The 16,720-nt window shown below is 36.8% G+C and overlaps 1 long non-coding RNA gene across 1 annotated transcript; it reads left to right on the forward strand.

Annotated features, from left to right (window-relative positions):
• Positions 1 to 14,686: 14,686 nt before the first annotated feature.
• On the forward strand, positions 14,687 to 15,973 carry LOC110684767. Its single transcript, XR_002503815.1, has 2 exons — positions 14,687 to 14,959; positions 15,769 to 15,973. It is a non-coding gene; the product is annotated as an uncharacterized LOC110684767 (long non-coding RNA).
• The last annotated feature ends 747 nt before the right edge of the window (positions 15,974 to 16,720 follow it).

Genomic DNA, 16,720 nt, shown 5'->3' on the forward strand with positions numbered 1-16,720 from the left:
TTATTGATACTGAGTGGAAGTTGCATAAAATGATCTTGAACTTTTGTCATATTTATAATCACAAAGGTAAAGCTATTGATAAGGGGGTGGAAGAATGTTTGACTTCTTGGGGTTTGGATGAAAAATTATTCACTATTACTGTTGATAATGCAAGTTCTAATAATGTTGCATGTTTGAATTAAGGATAATGATGCAAAGTAAATTGTTTTGTGTTGGTAATGGTGATTATATGCTTATGAGATGTGTTGCACACATTATTAACCTTATAGTGTGGGATGGTTAGAAGAAGAATAAGAAATCCATCAATAAGGTTAGATATGTTGTGAGGTTTGTTAAGAGTTCTCCATCTAGATTGAAACTTTTAAGGACATAGCTACAAGGTATGCTCCAAACCATTCTTCATTGTCTCTAGATGTTCCAACTAGATGGAACTCCACTTTTGATATGCTAGAAAAAGCACTGAAAATATATATTTATATGTAGTAGTGCTATAGTGTAGCTCAAAGGCCATGAATATGCATGGATGCATCATGCATGAACATTAGACGTAAAAGCATGTGTAAATCAATAAAAAAAAAAAGGCCAAATTAGAAAATAACACCTATTAAAATCACTTTTTTTGCTTATAACACCAAAACATTTAGATATTTTATTATAACACCTATTAAAAAAAAAATTTGGTTCCACCACCTAAATGGTTATGCCGTTAGTGAAACTGTTAGTGGGGCCCACTGCAACGACTATTTTTTGCTCAGTGATGTATACAGTTACGATAAACTTCAAAAACATTCAATTGTTGACGTTTACACAAAATTTGGGTCAAATATTACGAATTGAACAACAAAATTGCACAGATTGTTCGATTTTAGCATAATTGTCCAAGAGAGGAAGATTTGAAATCAGGTAATTGCGTCAAAACCACTGCAGAAAACCCCAATTTATCTTACTTAAATTTCATGTAAATCAAACTATGTTGTTGAATTAAGGGCATTATTCAGTTCGCATGTGTTAGTATTCATCAATTTCATTCAATTAGGGTTCGTTGTGTGTTAATTGTTCTATAAATTGCGAAAAGATGAAATTAGGGTTCGTCGCCAAAATTAAATTGGGGGTTTTGATTTATAGTAGTAATTGTTTAATTTCCTTGGTGGAATTGTATGGTTTTTCAAAGGGCGAATGGTTTTGCTTATTGTGGTTGGCATTTTGATGCAGGAAATGTCTTTCATAGCTTCGTCTCCTTCAAGGGAGAAGAAGTGTAAGTGTGGTGTTCCTTTTGCGAAGCTTACTAGTTGGACAAGGGAGAACCCTGGTCGGAATTTTAGAACGTGCAAGTTCTATGATCCTGTAACTGAGAGTAGAGGGTGCAAAGCATTTGAATGGGTGGATGAACAAGATGGAACAGTCTGGCAAACAGAGGTGATCAACAATTTGTTGTTGGATAAGAAGTTGTTGAAGGGTGAAATTAGTGACTACAAAAGGGAAGTTGATGATCTTGGTGGACAGATGAGGTGTTTGCTCAATGAAGTGGACAGGTTGAAGTTGAAATGCAAGGCTCTAAACTCTGACAAGAAGAACATGAACAGAGAGTTGCATGGAAGAAATGGAAGATCAGAGCACTCTGTTGTTTGTGTTGCTGTTGGGATTAGTCTGGTCATATTAGTGATGCTAGTTATTGGGGGGTTTGTAATGGTTAAATTATAATTTGTCCTGTGTCATTACCATTAATAGTAATGATTTTGTAATGTTTTATAAGTGGGAGTGAACCACTTTTTCAAAGTAATGAACACATATTTTGTAAGGAATGATTTGATCCAAGCACCTAAATATATGATATTCCAATGAAGAAAATGAGCAAGTTAGTTACATTGCTTAATCATACAGGCTTTTACAGCCTAGCACCAAATAGTTACTTTAACAAAATAGGCTGCAACACTAATTGTTCAAAATATTTCATGCTAATGTTCATAATTGTACGGTTTCGTAGTGACCCGACACTACGCGGAAGGAAACCCACCAAGACCCGCCCCTTAATTAAAGCAATTAAACAAGCATAATAAACTTAATCAAACAAGATTAAGGACAAGAATTATACCTTTGACGCGTGCTTCGCTCCCAAGGAGCTTTTACTTCAAAATCCCGAAAAGACGAGATCTCCGACGGATCGTACCCTCGACCCGACCCGAGCGTCTTAAGTCTTGAAGGTTAGTCAAGACCCGGACAAAATAACTATGAGTTTTACGAATCAAAGGTTTACTCTTTTCTAGAGTTGCCTTTTTAATTCCACTCAAGGTTGTATCAAATCCCAATACCAAGCTTGGTATTTATAGGGAAATGATCCCTTGATTTCCAATCTCCCATCAATGTGGGAGAGTTGGTAAAATTGACAATTATTTAATTCCAAAATTAAATAATTAATCAACTCAATCACAAATCGACACATGGCACAAATATAGAGAAAGCCAAGTGAGGACCAAGGCTTGGGGGGACCATTGCCTTGATCCCCAAGGCCATGTATTGGTACCCACACACCATGCCCAAAACCGAGTCTAGGTGTGCTAGCTGGCTGCCAGCTAGTATGCCAGCTGGGGCTGCCAGCTAGCGTGCCTTGCTGCCCAGCACCCAGCTAGCCAGCCAGTGCACGCTGCTGCTGGGCTGTGCTGGTGCTACGTGCTGGCGCTGGGTGCTGCAAGCACCTAGTGCTGGCACTGGCCCCCAGCAGCCCCACGCACACACGCACACTCTTCGCGCCTCATTGCTAGCACAGCCAGCATGAGTGCTGCTAGCGAGCCACGCATGCTGGCCGCACAGTCTCTCGCACCATGCGCACACGCACGCCTCCCAGCCCACACGCATCAATGCGCCTGTAGTGCGAGGCTGCTTGTGCGAGGCCTAGCATCACGCTGGCGCCCAGGCTCTCGTATGTGGTGTGATGCTTGGTGCTGCCATGCGAAGGCTAGCACACAAGCATCCACGCACATGGTGCGCCATTGCCAGGCAGCCAACCATGCTAGCACTTGGTGCTTGCGATGGAGCTGCCACGCCAGGCACGCACGCACGCAGCACCTAGTGCTTGCCATGGTGCGCCTGGTGCCTGCGATGGTGCTGCCATGCCAGGCACGCACGCACGCAGCACCAGGGCCTGCGATGGTGCGCCTGGTGCGCCCATTGCTGGCGATAGGTTCCATATGCACCCAGGCACCCACGCTAGCACGCTGCTAGCTGCGATGGGCTGCCTGGTGCTTGTGTGGCTTGCGATGGCTGCCATGCGCACCCAGGCACCCATGCTAGCACGCTGCTAGCTGCAATGGGTTGCCTGGTGCTTGTGTGGCTTGCGTGGTGCCTAGGACACCATGGTGCGCCTAGCACACACATGGCGCGCCTAGACTTGCGTTGAGCTAGCCTAGCCTAGCTATGGCTACGCTCATACTTGTCGATTGTGATTTTGCGACGTTCGGTCTCGACGCCCTAGGCTCGATTTCCGACGTCTGTATTCGTAAAACTCTGTCGACTCATTAAATCCTTTCGGAATAATATGTCGTCTCAGATCGGAGATTCGATTGGGTTTGACCCGAAGGGTTCAGTTAAGATCAAGCTGTAATATCAATTGTACCTCGATATTAATGATCGGAAGCGGCCTCCACCTAGGCATTCCGATCACTTGACCTTACTGAATAATTAGCTCTGTAATAATTCTGAACCCTCTATCGGAATAATACACTTACTGAATAATACATCATTCCTTTCAATAATATCACCCTAACACTAATTGTTCAGAAAAACAACATCACTGAGTCAAATTTGCATTTTTTAAAGTCTGCAGCTTGGCTCTCCTTGTTTGCACACCACTGAGTTGAATTGTGGCTGGCCTTGTTGACTTTGTGAACCTTTCCTCTTACTTAGTGGTTCACAGCCTGGTTGCTCTTGAGGAAAGGTCTTGTTCCAATGCTGTTTGGACCAGCCCCTACTGCATTTTGTGTTTGAAATATAAGTAAACATTAGTATAAAAATCCAACTCCATCACAAAATATACCCAAAAATATACAAGTAACAAAGAATACCTTCTTAGCAGCTCTGATCTCACTCTTCTTCCTCTGTTCAACAACCCATGGTGAGTTCAAAGGGGGCCTTCCTGCAGTTCTGTCATTAGTGGGTTCAGGTACAATTGGGCGCTTGCAAGTCTTGGCATAGTGGCCAAATCCACCACAGCTTTTGCACTGACTCTTCCTTCTCTGTGCTCTCTGCTGCCCTCCTGCTGCAGATGTTCCCTCACCAGACTCAAGCTTTCTTTTCTTGGATTTTGGTCTTTCAGGTTGTACTTTAAAGGCTGGTGGCTGAGGCTCTCTCATGTTCACTCTCTCCCAGTGCTTTGGGCCTGGCATTGGTTGAATTGCAGGCTCATATGCAGCCTTGTAGCTCTCCATACTGTAAAAGGGGTGCACATATTGCTCAGCATCACTCCTTTGGTCCATAATGCATGCAAAGGCATGAACACATGGGATGCCTGTCAACTGCCAATGATTGTAGGAACAAGTTCCATTCTCCAAGTCAACTAGAACTTGGTCATCATTTAGTTGTACTTCAAAAGTGTCATCCCTGGCAGCTTGCACAATGCAATGCCTAGACATATAGCTCATCCTCTTAAACAACTTATGCACATATGGAGTGAGGTTGCTTGTCAGTTCCTTGGAGTCCTCCCACTTCTCATTGTTCCTCCTCATCATGTACCTCCTCATCCATTCCATTTGGGTGAGGATAGGTTTATCTCTTGCATCTCTTATAATTGAGTTGAAAGTCTCACACATGTTGTTTAATAACATGTTGGACCTGCAACTATCACTGAATGCATGCCTGCACCAGTGTTGAGTGGGGATGTTGTTCAAGTACTGATAAGCCTCCTCATCAAGCTCCCTTATCTCTTGCATTGGAATCTCAAACTCAGGCTACAAACACAACACAACAAGGTAATGCATCAAGTTTAAAACACTGATAAGGTAACACTGATAAGGCTACAAACACACTCTTGCATTGGAATCTGAAACTCAGTCTACAAACAAAATAAGGTAATCAAGTTTAAAACACTGATAAGGTAACACTGATAAGGCTACAAACACACTCAGGCTACAATCTGAAACTCAGGCTACAAACACAACAAGGTAATGCATCAAGTTTAAAACACTGATAAGGTAACACTGATAAGGCTACAAACACAACAAGGTAATGAATTTGTTCAGCATACTCTAAGCAACAGATAAGGTCTTACATGTGTTGTTGCTCTTGCAGCACTCCAGAAAAGCTCCTTGAACACTGATCCACTAAACTTAAGCTTGAAATTTGACCAAATGTGCCTAACACAGAACCTTGTTTCTGCACTTGGCACAACTTCAGCTAGGGCTTCAACCAGTCCCTGTTTAACAGGAAAAATAAAGCCTTATCATATTACTCAAAATGAACAATAGCACTGATTGAAAACTACAAACAAACAAGATGTTTTTACCTTCTGCCTGTCTGACATGAAGGTGAAGCCAGAGCCATCTGCACTCCCAAGGCTGTGCATTAGTGATTCCAGAAACCAAACCCAATTCTCCCTGTTTTCAGCCTCACAGGTTGCCCAAGCAATAGGGTAAATGCTGTTGTTCCCATCTTTGGACACTACAACTAATATCTGCCCAGGGTAAGCTCCTTTCAAGTGGCATCCATCCACCCCAATGATTGGCCTACAACCCTTCAAGAACCCATCTTTCAAAGGCCTCAAACAGACAAACATCCTCAAAAACAATGGAGGCTCAGGCTGGTCAATGCCATCTACCACCACATTACAACCAGACCCTGGGTTGTATTTCATTATTTCCTTCCCATAATCCCATACCCTTGCATATTGCTCTCTTGCTGAACCAAAGATTATCAACTTTGCTCTACATCTAGCCATCCAACATTTGTAGTAGGTCACTTGAACCCCAAGATCTTGCAGCACCCTATCCCTGATCTGCTTAACTTTCCAGTTTGGGTTACTTCTAAACTCCTCAAGGTACCTCTCTGCAATAAACTCTGTAGTGACCTTCTTGTTCTCCCTGCTTCTCACACACATATGCTGTAACCTCATGCTTTTAATTTGCCAAGTCTGCTGTTCTTTTAACTTAGTAGCATGGACCTTGAAATTGCACTTCACTCCACCCTTGCATATACACAAAGGCATCCTACTTGTCTTTGTTTCATACTTACACCCACATCTATTCCTACATTGAATAGTAATCCTAGTACTATCATTGTGCAAAAAGTAGTACTCATACCTATTTTCTATTGCATGCACTCTAAGAGCTTTCCTCAAAACACTCACATTGCTGAACTTAAGCCTATTAACAAGTACAATAGGCTTACTGAAGTCATATTTCTCATTAAACCAAGGACTTCTGTCCTCTTCATCTGATGACCCATCCAAGCTCCTTAAATCATCTGAATCTCCCTCAACTTCTCCCTGCAGTTCAACCTCACTCACATCTAAGTTCTCTGTCAACTTAGCCCTAGGATCCTTTACAGCCCCCTGATCTTGTAAATCCAATTGCTTCCCAAGACTTCTTGTTACCTTCTCCAATATCTCTTCAGAATTCTGGACAAACCACCTCTCATCCCCACTATCATACTCCTCCTCACCAGGCTCCCATGTTATGTCAATGTCACTGCTATCAGTAGAAGAATATCCCTCCTCACTACCAGACTCACTGCCCTTATTGTTATCCCCAAAATCCAATCCCTTTGCTGCAGATTTCTTTTTCCCCTTCTCAGTACCCTGAACCGTACCCTTTCACACTTAACTTTAGATTTCCCCTTATCCAACAACTTCCCTGTACCAGAAACCCCCTCATTCTTAGCAGAAACCCCTTCACTCTTTCCTCTCCCCTTACCCTTATCCTGTCTAGATTTAGGTTTAGGAGAATCTAAAGGGTGACTTATGTTAAGTCTTGGGCTCTTCCTAACTGGTACAGGGTCCACTGTACTTTTCTTGCCCTTTCTCTCTGCCTTTTTTGGAGTGGCCTGGGTTCTCTCTGCCTTTTTTGGAGTGGCCCGGGTCTGGGCCTCATGTATGGGCCTTAAAGTTTCATCTGCAGTGACAAAAATTTCAACAGACCCATCCCCATTCACTGTCTCTAAAAGCCCCTTGACTTCCTCTTCATTTACTATTTCCCTCCTCCCTGTGTTAAAGGTCCTACCTCTTTGTTTATACCACAGTTTGTAGTTTGGAGGGACATGGACATTATAATGCACAAACCCATGCACAGCGCCTTCCCTTAAATAATGTACATCTATCTTATCCACTACCACATCCCTCCTCCAATAACATAACCCACCACACCAGCAAAGCAAGGCTTTTGATTTTGACACTTTTTTGGAAACAAAAGTACCCCCAACTCTGAATACTATATCAATTAAGCCTTCTTGATTGTTGGCCATCTATGTAACCAATAAACAGATGTAAAGCAAGTCAAAAGAAGCCAACATATGTTACCCCATTTAAACAGTCAAACGCACTACTTTTTTCAAAACAACCAAACATATTTTACACCAATAACAGGACAAAGCAATCAACATTTCACCTAAATCAATGAATTATACTAAACAATTAACCATTAAACAATTACATACTTAATTACTCACATATTACTTTAATGTCGCACATTACAGACTGAAAATCACACCCAATTTAATATTTTTTAGGGTTCCAAAATTTTTGTCCAATTTACCCAACATTTCTCAACACAATGGCATATTAACATCATCAGTTTATGAAAACTACTTTAAAAAATTCGAAAGGTACCTCTTTTGGAATCTTACTGCAGTTGCTGTCAGAAACCACGAAAAATCCAAGCTTTTTGGATGTTGAAAATGGCCGACGACGCTCGCTGAGTTGTTTCGCTGCAATGCTGACACCTACCCCTTGCAATTCAATTCCTCAACCACAAATTTCAGTTTAGGGTTTGTTAATTCTCAGTAAATTTCGTACTTCAGTATGAGCAGTGAAAATTCAATGAAGATGGAGTAGTTGTGTAATCAATGTAAGGAGAGAGAATCGAAGGGAAGATGAAGAAAGTTGGACAGTTAAGTTAGTTGTGGGCCCCACACACATTTTCCGTCACAGAATCTGTTAACTGGTGGTGGAACCAATTTTTTTTTTTAATAGGTGTTATAATAAAATATCGAAATGTTTTGGTGTTATAAGCAAAAAAAGTGATTTTAATAGGTGTTATTTTCTAATTTAACCAAAAAGTTATGCATACATATGAGACAATCATGACAGTACAGTAAGACAATCTCCATTAGTGAGACACAACTTTGAGTATTAAAATACAAAATGAGTTGTTTTTACCTCCAATGGTGATACCCAACCCACTCCTCAATTTAGCAACTCATGTGAAGTCTAATTTCCCAATGATGAGACTCTCTAAAGTATACTAATGTCACTTTCAATTTATGGCCCATCAAATCCATATTGTAAGTTTTTCAAAAAAAAAAAAAAAACTTAAATAAATTACAAAATATATTATAATATAGATAAAGGGCCCACACTTTTTATCAAATGATGAGACTCAAAGTTAATATCTAAACTTAGTAACTTTCTTTTGGAGTTGCTAAGTTTAGATACCAACTTATTAGTATCCTTTGCAAAAAGTACTCTGTCTCTCCTAAAAAAACTCTCTCAACTCTCACCATTAGAGATGGTCTAATATAGTTATAACTTACAATGTTCAAAAAATAAAGCTCATAACAAACAAGGTCCACGTTAGAAAACTATTCACTATAATTTAAAACAGTCCGGTCCAGGGTCTAGACCGGACCAATCAGTCTGGTTCGGTCCTGGACCGAATATGATCACAGATAAATTTTATTTTTTTTTAGGAAAGTGAATCACAAGTATGTGATTTGATTAATATATATGAAGAATAATTTAAAATACGTAGTTGAAGTTAAAAAAAAAAAAGGATTTTGGAGGGAAAAATAGCACCAGGACGTGACACGTGTCATTCCTGGTGTCTATTTTAGTATTATGTTATTGATTATTATGTAAACTTTGCTACTATAATTTAGTTGATCCTTTTGAAAAAAAAAAACAATAAAAAAATAAAAAAATCACTACGTTGTTTGAAAAAAAAATTAAATTCCTATAAAAAAATAATAACAAAAATATAATTTATAATAAGCATATAATAAGAAATCATTTGATTATATTCCAAAGATAATAAGGTATTCCGTCGACATCCTTTCAATTACTACATACGAATTAAACTATTAAGACCAAAACATAAGATGATATTTAAAAACATAATAACCAAAGACTTCATTATATTATCTCAATTCTCTTAGTCTACGTTGACGAACACGCGGACAATAGTGTGTTCACCATCCTTTCCCTAGGAAGTACCCACCTTCTCTCCAAAGTTACCCACCTTTCCTCCAGAAGCAACAACCAACATTTAGATTTTTTGTTGGACGGGGGTGTCCAGGAGAAAAGTTGCTTCCTAATTTTTGGAATTTTTAAAGTAAGGCAAGCTTGTTCGGCATACATTTCCAATAACTTACCAAGAGGATCGTTTGACAAAACATTCTTCAATGCATTAGTCTCCTCCATTTTAATGAGACATTTAATAAGCGCTTTCACTTCGATAGTTAGCCGATGCGACTAGCTATAGTAGTTTCATACATACCCTTCAATCCTTTTGGTGAAATATATTCATACATATAATTATCTATCTCAATCTAAAAATTTTGGAGAGAAAAATAATTTTTGTTAATACTATATGATATGATATGAAATTGAGTTGAACTCTATAATTTATAGCAAATTGTCATAGAAAATGAAAGGTAACTTTTAAAATTTAAAGTATTTTCAATATTTATGAATTTTCTTGTAAGTGATCTTTGTTGGTTACCAATGGAGGAGAACGCTAAGAGTTTTTATTTTTTCCATATTCTTAAATGTAAAAAAAAATCTGTACCTAGCTGTAAAGTTTAAGCTAAGGCAATGAATTTTTTTTTTCATAATATCTAAAATGAATAATAAAAAGAATATAATATAATGAATACTATCTTAAATGCTCAGTTTTCTTAAACTTTTTTTTTTACTCCGTAACTTTTATTTTTAAATACAATTGTACATACCATAATTAAGGTAACGGATTTTATTTTTAAAAAAAATTTAAAATTAAATAATGAAAATAATATTTTTTTTTTTGGAGCACACATAAAGAATGAAATGAAATGAATAAACTACGTCAATCATCTTAATATTTTTTTTAAAAAAAAAAAAACCGGTCATTATCCTGATTATTTTTATTATTGTTTTTTGTACGTATTCGAAGATGAGATATTAACTATTGTACAAATAAAAAAACTTTCTTTATTTTACAATTAAAGATAAAAAATAGTTAATTCACTTATTCAAAAGCTAAATTAGTCCATTTGTTCAATTACGTACAACTTATAATTACCTATAGAAAGAAAAGTTGAACATCATAACAATGACATATATTCTTTAACATTATTAAGCTATACACTAGTATTTCTTATTAATTGCAACAACCGAATTTTTTTATGTCTCACAAATATTACCTAATTGTTGCAAATAATAAGAAAAGGAGGTAGTACTTTAAAATTAGTCATACTATTTGTAGACACATACTTTTGGCCTCCTGTCTCGACATGAAGTGCGATGATATTACAAAAACTCGTTTTTCATACTAGATCAAAGTTGAAGTGTTTATGGACTCCGAAATGCATTATGAAGTAAGTTAGAACCTGTATTTGAGACTAAATTATCTAAGTGCCTAGTCCGATTAATAATAGGCCTAAAACGTGCTCATACATGTTTAACCTTAATTAATAACGGACCCAAATGCGTAAAATGCAATGATTGGATCCAATGGATCTTACATTGTTGAAAACCGAGCCAATCATAACATAAACCACATAATATCCGTTCATGGCCTATACAGATGGGTATCTACTTGGGACAAAAGGCATGAACAAGGTTTATGAAATTTCCTAACACTCATTGGCGACTCCTTATTAGTTTTTTACAAAAAAGCGTAAAGACAGAATCAATTTTAATTCAAGGTCCCCCAAATAGTCAGGAATTCAAATCCTAACACACCTTAAAAAGTGTAAAGTCCTAAGCTTTTAAAGATCCATGGGCATAGAGGAAGAGTATCCCCTACGACGGGCACACCCTTCCCACAGTGGCGACTCAACTGGGGACTTAGTGGTTACAAGATTAGTTCTTAGTTATGGTTCAAGATTTCCAACTTAGGTTACCTATGAGTTGTAACAAGGGCTAACTTGGATAATCTCTAGTTAGATAGCGAGACTTGAACGCATAATATCTTCCTTTTCACAAAAGTAAAAGCCAAACACTTGGGGATTGCATCATGCATAATCATAGCACCTTCTAACAATTGCATCATGCATAATCATAGCACCTTCTAACCATTGGGGATTGGCTCATTCACTAGGGGTCGCCAACACCAGGCTTCTATCCCATAACAAATAACAATCATTCCATCCACATCGCCAACAAAATGTTAGGAGAATTATGTCATGGGTCAAAACGTTGAGTGATTGATTTGTGCATCGTTTCTTAAGATATGGTACCTTTGGACACCCAAGCTTTAACCTTAGAATGGCATTATATGCTTTGATGGGCCCTTTATGTGCTTATGTGACTACATGATTATGTGCTTATATGCTTCGTGTCTAATCTAATTAATTCCAACTTGTTATCTAAATATATTAAAAAATTTCAAAAAATTTGTTGTTCGACAACAACAAACAAAAAAAAAAGAAAAACAACTGCGTTTCATTTTGAAAAAATAAATAAATAAAAAAATTCAAAAAAAATCAAAATGTCGAACCTGCCGGGTGGCGCGCGCAATTGTTAAAGTTGTGTGGGCCTTGCGCGCGCCCTCTAAGCGCATGTCCAGAAGTTGCGTGCGGCCCTTCCGTGCAACTCTGAATCTTGCACGCGCCCACTATTCAACGTTATCTTTGACTCATTATGAGCAATGTTATACAAAGAAAACGATATTACCGCCTCAAGGTTAATTGTTAAGTAGGTGCTAATAATATCTCTTTAACTAACAATGTTATCTAACTTAGTTGCTTTTACTTTGTTTGTCTTTTCTGTTTTTAAAAAAATAATCCAAAAACATGTCTTTTATCGTTCTTTTATTTTTGCGATTTCACAAAAAAAAAAAAAAAAAAGAATAACGCATGTGGCAGACACTACTCTCAAAGTTGCACTTACCACCTTAGCGCAAGACGGAAAATTGCGCGCGATGCGGTTTTTGATTATGATGATTTGTTCGCGTACCTTTAAATCGAACATATGACATTACTTCTTATAAGGTTCGTCATTAGAAGTTCACATCCCTTAATAGGACGTCATCAATATTCCCATTCTTAAACATGCCTATTTTCGTGGTCGTCATCTTTTAGTTGTAATTGGTCAACCTTGACTTAAGAGTATATTTATTTACCTCTTCTATGGTTTAAAAAGAAAATCCCCAGAACCTTACTTGGGATGATTGCCTCACACACACAAAAAAAAATAAAAAAAAAAAAGAGAGAGAGAAATAGAGCGAAAAAACAAATCAAGAAATCGTTCTAAAATAATGTATACTTAACAAATTTAATGCGGAAATAAACCTTAAACCTAGAATCAATTGATACATTACATACCGTTTGATGAACTTGAAGCCATGATTGTACCTTTGTTTGGATGAACCTTGATGGGGAAGAAGAACAATACCAAACCCTTCTCCTCTCTCTCTAACTTTAATAATGGATTTTGTTTATTAGCTCTTAGTGATGGAAAATGTAAAACAAAAAAACCGTCTTCAATGTGTGTGTGTGTGTGTGTATGTGTGTGTGTATATATATATACATATATATATATATATATATATGTATGTATATACATATACATATGTATATACATATACATATACATATATATATACATATACATATATATATATATATACACTCTTTTATATGTAGTCCAGTTGTCCTTAACAGAGGAGAGCAGAGGTCCCGATTTTAGTCGGATAAAACCTATACCAATAACTGTTATCTTTTATTAATTATTTATAAATAAATAATTAATCAGCTAAGTAATCCAATCCATCAAAGGACACTTATCTTTTATACAGTATTGATTTAATATGAGAATTTCTATAATTGGATATATGTATAACTTAAATAGTGGGATTTAATTGATTAAAACAATAGATTAGTGGGTCACTCACTTGACACGTAATGTGGAAATTACAATCTCCCACTTGGCCCGCTAAATCGATTATGAAAAACTTACATTATATATAAATATAAAATATATGTAATATATAAAGACATATTTCAAAAATATCTTTAAGACGTGATCACGATTACAATAATACATATCCAACATGCTCAAAAAATAATATAATTACCAAAATATTGAAGTTAGCACAAACGATTAGCACTAGTCATGGCGGTTACGCAGCAACAAAAAAACGCCACGCTTCCTTCCCTGTACTACTTACTAATAATCCATACTAATTCAAACCTTGAATACTATAATGGCTATTGTAATTTGTCTTGTCAGGACAATTCTTGTTTTTACAGAACATAATGTATACAATAACAAGAATAAGCAAAAACAAACTTTAATTGCGCAAAATGTCAATTAGAACCACTATCTGGGATTTAATTAATTAAAACAATAGATTAGTGGGTCACTCACTTGACACGTAATGTGGAAATTACATTCTCCCACTTGGCCCGCTAAATCGATTAAGAAAAACTTACATTATATATAAATATAAAATATATGTAATACATAAAGACATATTTCAAAAATATCTTTAACACGTGATCACGATTACAATAATACATATCCAATATGCTTAAAAAATAATAAAATTACCAAAATATTGAAATTAGCACAAACGATTAGCACGAGTCATGGCGGTTACGCAGTAACAAAAAAACGCCACGCTTCCTTCCCTGTACTGCATACTAATAATCCATACTAATTCAAACCTTGAATATTATAATGGCTCTTGTAATTTTTCTTGTCAGGACAATTCTTGTTTTTACAGAACATAATGTATACAATAACAAGAATAAGCAAAAACAAACTTTAATTGCGCAAAATGTCAATTAGTACCACTATCAATATTCATTTATGGATTTCCCAAAAGGCCCATCCTTATAACATGTTCTAAGTATGCCTTTGGTGATAATCCTTTAGTGAGTGGATCGGCTATCATAAATATAGTACTTATATTTTCAATTGACATCTGTTGTTTTTGGACTCTTGCTCTAACCACCAAGTACTTTAAGCCTTCGACCCACTCGAAAATTTACCATTCTTCGAGAAGAATACAGCTACGGTGTTGTCAGAAAATATTTTCAGCGGCTTGGGAATAGAGTCGACAACACATTAGTAGAAAAAACTAAATACGCACCCCCCCTATAGCACCGGTTCATGAAAACCGGTGCCACCTAAAACGAGCGCGAGTTAAAATTTCAGAGTTGGCACCGGTTCTTACTTGAACCGGTGCCAATTACGCTAATTAACACCGGTTCAAACCGGTGCCAACTATTTTTTTTAAAAAAAAAAAAAAAAATATAGTTCGCACCGGTTAACCGGTGCCAACTGATTAGTTTAAAAGAAAATAAATAAATAAATAAACCGAGTTTAAAACAAAGCTATATATGCCGAGTTTCTGGGTTTTAACTCCTTCATTACTTCTTCAATTTATTTTTCATTCTCTCTCTCTTAGCTCTCTGAAATTCCTTATCTCTGAATGCATGCATGCCTCTCTCCTTCAATTCCTTATCTCCGATCTCATCTCTCATCTCTGTTCTTCTCTCTCCAACCAAGCACAACAGCCAACACAACAACCAAGCCGCTGCCGTCAAATTTGAGGTTAGGGTTTCTGGGTTTTGGGTTTTTTCACAATTTTGGCTGGGTTTTTCAAGATTCAAGGTTTATGGGTTTTGTGGGTTGAATCTGTGAGGGTGTTTTTGTGAGAAATCGTTCGTTTTTAAGGGGTTTATTTGATCGATTTTTGTTCGATTTTTTGGGTTTATTTGTCGATTTTTTTTCGATTTGTTTGGGGTTTATTTGTTCTATTTATTTTTTGTTTTTTTGGTTGAATTTATCTAGGTTAATCGTTCGTTTTTAAGGAGTTTATTTGATCGATTTTTGTTCGTTTTTTTGGGTTTATATCTTCGATTTATTTTCGATTTTTTGGGGTTTATTTGTTCTATTTATTTTTTGTTTTATTGGTTGAATTTATCTGGGTTAATCGTTCGTTTTTAATGGGGTTTAATTGATCGATTTGTGTTCGATTTTTTGGGTTTAATTGTTCGATTGTATTTCGATTTGTTTGGGTTTATTTGTTTTATTTATATTTTGTTTTTTGGGTTGAATTTATCTGGGTTGAATCTTAGTGCGTTGTTCGATTTTTTGGGGTTATTTGTTCGATTTATTTTCGATTTTTTGGGGTTTATTTTTTCTATTTATTTTTGGTTTTTTTTTTGTTGAATTTATCTGGGTTAATCGTTTGTTTTTAAGGGGTTTTTTTTGATCGATTTTTGTTCGATTTTTTGGGTTAATTTGTTCTATTGAGTTCCGATTTTTTTGGGGTTAATTTGTTCGATTTTGTGGGTTTATTTGTTTGATTTTTGTTGAATTTATCTGATTTTGTTGTTTCAATTGATGCTGATTTGAAGGACGTGAATTTGCTGAGTTGATGTTCGAAGTTTCTGGGTTTTGGATTGTAATTTATTTTTCAGCAATTTTTCTGTTTTTTTAATAAACTGTAAAAGAAACAATTTATTTGATGAATATAACCTTAGCTTGTTCGATTTCATGTTTTGGATTGAATGTATAAATTGGATTGATGAATAAATTATGCTGAAATAATTTTTTTTTTTACTGTTTGAAGGCGTATTTGGCACCGGTTAACCGGTGCCAATTGAAGTTTAAATTTTAAAAAAAAAAACAGCGCGCATTAACATATCGCACCGGTTAACCGGTGCCAAAGTGTGTAGTTAGCACCGGTTAACCGGTGGCAATTGCTTTAGTTGGCACCGGTTTTGAACCGATGCCAAATTTTTGGGGATTTGACACCCCTCAAATCCCCAACGGTTCAAAACCGGTGCCTTAGGGGGGGGTTTGAACCGGTACCAAATTAGCTTTTTCGTCTAGTGACACCAAGCCCTGAAATAAAATTTCACAACCATAATGCATGATTTTTGGCTTCAAAACAAGCAATAAATTCGACTTCCATCGTGGAACAAGCAATAATGGACTGCTTCTTACTTTGCCATGAGATTGCCCCATTTGCTAGCATAAAAACAAACCCTGATGTTGATTTCATGCTACCAGAACAACCACGATAATCGGAATCCGAATAACCTGTGACCTTTTATATGTGAGCATGTAATCCTTAGTTCCTTGACGATACCTCATAACTTTCTTTGCAGCTTTCCAGTGTTCAAACCCTGGATCACTTTGGTATCTTCCTAACATCCCAACAGCAAAACTAATGTCAGGTGTGGTGCATGTGTGAGCATACATCAAACTCCCAACTGCCTATGCGTAAGGAATTTTCCTCATTTGTTCCCTTTCCATTTCATTCTTTGGGCACATCAATTTACTTGATTTGTAACCTTTAGCAAT

The sequence above is a fragment of the Chenopodium quinoa genome, unplaced genomic scaffold (assembly GCF_001683475.1).
Source record: "Chenopodium quinoa cultivar QQ74 unplaced genomic scaffold, ASM168347v1, whole genome shotgun sequence".
Taxonomy (NCBI): domain Eukaryota; kingdom Viridiplantae; phylum Streptophyta; class Magnoliopsida; order Caryophyllales; family Amaranthaceae; genus Chenopodium; species Chenopodium quinoa.